The sequence below is a fragment of the Anabrus simplex genome, chromosome 4 (genome assembly GCF_040414725.1).
Source record: "Anabrus simplex isolate iqAnaSimp1 chromosome 4, ASM4041472v1, whole genome shotgun sequence".
Classification (NCBI taxonomy): domain Eukaryota; kingdom Metazoa; phylum Arthropoda; class Insecta; order Orthoptera; family Tettigoniidae; genus Anabrus; species Anabrus simplex.
The window spans coordinates 355745439-355751438 of NC_090268.1; positions in this window are offsets into that span (position 1 = coordinate 355745439).

A 6000-nucleotide genomic window follows, 5' to 3' on the forward strand; every position below is an offset into this window, starting at 1 on the left:
TTACCTACCAGACGCAGTGGCGGCTCGTGAAAAAATCGTCCTACGTGCTACAAAAAACAAGCTAAATACGCTGTTTTAAATCTGCATATTGCCATGATGAACAACGAATACTTCAAACTTGGTAGGAATAATAATAATAATAATAATAATAATAATAATAATAATAATAATAATACAACTTTTCTCACAATTTATAACTCAGAACAAACAAAAACAACATTAATTTGGAAGCAGATGAATTCTTCGACAACTGTCTCTTTCTTTCTTTCTTTCTTTCTTTCTTTCTTTCTTTCTTTCTTTCTTTCTTAATCTGTTTATCGTCCAGGGTTGGCTTTTCCCTCGGACTTGGCGAGGGATCCCACCTCTACCGCCTCAAGGGCAGTGTCCTGGAGCTTCAGACATCGGGTCGGGGATACAACTGGGGAGAATGACCAGTATCTCGCCCAGGCGGCCTCACCTGCTACGCTGAACAGGGGCCTTGGTGGGGGATGGGAAGATTAGAAGGGATAGAGAAGGAAGAGGGAAGGAAGCGGCCGTGGCCTTAAGCTAGGTACCAACCCGGCATTTGCCTGGAGGAGAAGTGGGAAACCACGGAAAACCACTTCCAGGATGGCTGAGGTGGGAATCACACCCACCTCTACTCAGGTGACCTCCCGAGGCTGAGTGAACCCCGTTCCAGCCCTCATACCACTTTTCAAATTTCGTGGCAGAGCCGGGAATCGAACCCGGACCTCTGGGGGTGGCAGCTAATCACACTAACCACTACACCACAGAGGCGGACCGACAACTGTCTACGAGATAAATAATTCATTGGAGAAACATTGTTTTTACTAACCTAATGGCGCAACTTACATCAGTGCAAATAGAATCGTGGGAATATAGATCCCCACTAAGAACACTAATTTAATTTCACTTTATATACACTGCAGTGGATAAATAATTTGATAAATCTTCGTATAAACTTTAGCACTAACACAATGACAGAAAAAACACGCACCGGTAATATAACCGCGAGGTTAAAAACCGCACAAAGCAACTGAAAGAGCTGCCAACTGATTCATTGAGACCTCCCCTATTACCAGAGTAAATGTCCGGCTCCATGGCTAAATGGTTAGCGCGCTGGCCTTTGGTCACAGGGATCCCGGGTTCGATTCCCGACAGGGTCTGGAATTTGAACCATCATTGGGTGTACGTGTTGTCTTCATCATCATTTCATCCTCATCACGACTCGCAGGTCGCCTACGGGCGTCAAATCAAAAGATCTGCATCTGGCGAGTCGAACATGTCCTCGGATACTTCCGGCATTAAAAGCCATACGCTATTTCATTTCACCAGAGTAACTGACATTGTAATGCGGGATAACATTTAGGGTCAGTCAAAGATTCTTTGACTCACCTACGAATTCCTTATTTTTGACACAAAGGAAGATGGATATTCTAATAAGCATGTGTGAGATAGATTGCCTCTACTTACGCTTTACTTTCGAGCCCAGACGATGCTACTCTCTTGTGGCAGATTCGCTTACCACGTTCAACATAAGCACGGCCGACTGGATCCCTCGCTGCGCTCCAAGGAGCTAGCTAGAGCGACGCATCAAGTCGGCCGTGAACATAAGGGTAGCAGGAGACATCGAGTAATTCTACCCCCTTGCGGGAGAGGAAGTAACTATGAACGGGATCAGTGAAAGTTGATCCCGGTTTATGGTATACTCCGCCGGCTAGGGGGAGTGTTCCAAGCTTGGCTGCGCCTGCGTATTGCTTCCATCAGGCTACAGGCAAGGGCTCACTTCACATGAGCACGAGCCTTGTTCGCCGGGAGAACGACGCTAGGTGTTCGACAAATCTCGTCCTGATTTTCACAAAACACAAATTCATATCGTACTCAAAACAACGAAAAGGCACCAGGATAATTGTACTGTACATAAATAATATTCCTTACAGTTCCAAGCTACGTGCTGGAGCCCGGTAGCACGTACTGACCGGCCGCCACTGTACCAGAGTAGAACAACCTGCCTAAATATTGGTGGGAATTAACGGGGGAGTAGGTCACTTTTTTTTTTTTTTTAGCATGTCATTCCTCTGGTTCATGCATGGTCTGATAACTACTGGTATGCAACACACTGGTTCATCATCATCATCACAGTATTCCAGCTACTCTGTCCCTGATATGTTATGTGTTATTGTTATAGGAATGGGGACGTTGCTGACTTGACGGACAGCGTCAGAGCAGTGTTCAGCGCTGTTGGTGAGTGGGTCTTTCCAGCTGTGGAACTTGGCACGGTTTGAACGGCAGCGTAGTACAGTACTGTTCGTGAATAGTGAGAAACTGCCGTTTTGAATTTGATCGACTATTTCGTACGAGAGCATTGCTTTTAACCGCGACGTTCCAGTCTGTTAATGTTGCATTCTAACAAGAATACTGACGTCATTGCTTTATTTTATTTTAGATGGAATTAGCTTCGGTGTATTGTCTTCTTTTGTTCTCTCCTTCGATTCTGTTGACTCTCTAATAATTATCTTTATGCCATTATAATGAAAATTGCTAAACTCAATTGTGACTAACAGTAGGCAAGAGGGCCTGCCAATACAATGAAAACTCCCTAAAACGGTCTTCACGTCAGAAACGACGTATGGGGACCTCCCCGTCGTGTACCACCAGTAACGCTAAGAGCTATGTAATTTAATAAAATCATATTCACAACGTGTACATTACTTCATTTAGAAATCTGTATGCGATGTAAAATTCCGTAGCGAAGCAAGAATACATCAGCTAGTGTAGAATTATGAATCGAATTTATAGTTAACTTACCTAATACTTCTTGCAGGTTTCTTCCATCTAGCTTATGATCACCCTGTGGATATTGGCGGTAGAATAACACCCAAGGTATACCCTGCCTGTCGTAACACCATCTCCATGTGTGCACTGCATTTGTGCCTGTTGTTAGTCGGTGTATCGCTGTATCCGTTTGACCACACACCGTACCATGGCGATTGTCCCAGATGTACTTTGTGACGACGTTGTGCTTTTGGTACCAGACTGGTTAGAAAAAGGAAGCTTCGAGAACGTGCGTGAGACGAGAGTTTCATACGACTAAAGTTTGCCCAGACCGTAGGCCAATGGATGTAGAGTGCTGTGGATTCTATCCGTGGGGTGAAGTTCACAGCTCGTCGTAACATATTGTAAATGGTCTTGGTGGTGGCATTCGTTCCTGGCGGTAGTTCATTTACAACATGTTGGAGTTTCAGATGATTATCTCTGAATAGTTTTGGCAAAGGTCTGTTGTTACCGTTATCTAAACTCCAAATGTCCTCGTACAGTGCCTTCGAGAAATTAATCCGACTGTAACAATACATAAATGTCATTTAAAAAAAGGAGTGCTTGGGATTCCTTTCCAAGAGCTATTAGCCCTAACCCACCGAGCCTATATGGAAGGTACAGTTATTCTCGTTGTACTCGAAACAGCTAACCTTGCATATGAACCAACTAATATATTTTGAGAGCTGGCCTTCAAAGATTTTAGGTAGCGGGAACACTTGAGCTAAATACCAAACCTTTGAGAGCACATAAATGTTTGTCACCACAATTCTCTGAGTTATATTCAAATTTCTTTGACGAAATTTCATCATCACACCCCTAACGTCGGCAGTAACGGAAGCCCAATTGGTTTCCAAGGTATCGAGTACAGATTCATTCCATTTAATACCAAGGATCTTCACCTCATCAACAATATGAAACCAGTTTTTCTGAATGATTCCTGCCCCTCTATTGAAGTAAAGTCGATTTTCTGGGATTGGATTTTACCCCTGAACCGGCGCTGGAAGTGCTGAGAGCTTGAGAAGTATGTTCAATATAATTTTCACATCTGACTATAATCGATATGTCATCACCGTAAACACACTTGAAAATTTATACGTATTTACTCTGTATCCTTGTCAGTGGCGTATTCTGAGGGCTACCAAGACTATTGATGAAGCCTTAGCCTCAAATAAAAACGATGGAAATCTACAGCACATTGTATTGTAAGCATATGGAACATTGTTCCATTTACCAAACTTGAACACGATGAGATAAAACGTCGCTCGCATTTCTGAGCGCAAGGCATCGGAGAAAGATATTACAGCTCAGGCACTGTGTCCCTCTCCCTCGCCTCACCTCCCACGGCTTGCTGCTGAGTGTCTGATAGGTGCAAGGACCAGAGGGATAGGTGCGCTAGGCTTCGATCCGTTAAACCGCAACTGCTAACGAAGGAGAGATACCTCAAGGACTCGAAGTTCTCCGGAAGTTTCCGAATTGAAACATGCGTTCCTCATCGTATATCCTTCCTCACCTCGTACTTCTGACTTAATTATAGGCTACAGATAACAGAGTGCTGGTATTTCACTCCTGATTGCTTCTACATCCTTCTAGGAAGATACTGCAAGGCTACTGTTGTAGGAGTAGTATAGTTTTCTTTTTATAGGTAGATGTGCTAAAATGAAATGTACTCTTTCAGGTTTAATCTCTTTGGTTGGTTGGAATCGAACCTGTGATCATGGGTCGGACACCACCGCTGATCTCCCAAGGAAGCTAATAAATTGGTGAACGGTGGGTACGGCTGCTAATAATGCTGTAAAATTCAAATATTAAAAAAAAAGTTCATGGCATCTGTATAGGCTTGGTGGTGACCTAATGAGGTTGAAATGAATGGCGAAAACGTACGAGGAGGTTGATTCTGAGAACTGAACCGGGCCCATGGGAGCAAAGACAAGCATTCTATCCATTTCGTCACAAAGCCGGACTTTAATTTGCTAAACCTCAGGCTACCATCTCCACTGATCAGGTGTTGATTATTGACAGTAGCAGAGGCCAGGGCAGTGGCTTGTGAAACAGCACTGAGAACACGGCAGGCTACTCCGTTGGCTATTGGCTGCAGCTCAGAACGCTTAGGGCTGAAGTGTCCGAATGAATGGTTCTAGTCCTATGGCAAAGAGTAATATGGATAGGGGCACCCTGTCATACTGACCTTTCTATCGGTATCACCGTTAAGAGGTATCCGTTGACAAGTACTCCGGATATAGAATTGCAATTGATCATTCGGATGTAATCGACCACTGTATCAGGGAATAGAAAATGCTTTAAAACGATGTATAGATACTGATGGCTAACACGGCCAAATTCTTTATGAAGTTATATATTCAATAAGCTTAGTTGGTCACTTGGCTGGGATTGGTCTTTCAAATGGATAGCACGAAGTGTTCACAGATTTGTCAGAATGTATGCCCGGGAACACTGCAATACTGTACTGTTCAGTTCCAATTATATCTGTCAGGACAGTCTTCAGACGACGGGATAACACTCTGGCTAATATTTTATAATCACTGCATAACAAAGTAACCGCTCGGAAGTCCTCCACTTGAAGAGGTAATTTATTTTTGGGATGAGAACTATAATACCTTCATGTTGATTTTTGCATAGGACACGACGTTTCAAGATAGTTCGGATAACGCCACGGAATTCTTTGCCAATAATATGCCGGTATTGTTTATAAAATTCATAAGGGACCCCGTCAATTCCTGGAGAGCGATTAGACGGAACATTTTTTTTATGATAGCTTGAATTTCAGCATCAGTAATTTCCATGCTAAGCAGTTCTTTACTTTCTGGAATAAGTTCGGCATCACAGAACTGAAACAATGTATCGACTTTGTTTATATCAATAGATTCCCTGGCACATAACTATTGATAGAATGAATAAATTCTTCCGGTGACGTCGTCTCGTTTCCATCAGGCGATCGTGTTTTATGAAAGTACCGGCGTTGCTGCACTTTCAACAGTTTGTCTTTAATATCCTTAATCTCATTGTAACTTTGTACACCAGCATTATTCCTCTCCTGTCCGGCTCCATGGCTAAATGGTTAGCGTGATGGCCTTTGGTCACAGGGGTCCCGGGTTCGATTCCCGGCAGGGAATGTTAACTTTAATTGGTTAATTTCGCTGGCACAGGGGCTGGGTGTACGCGTCG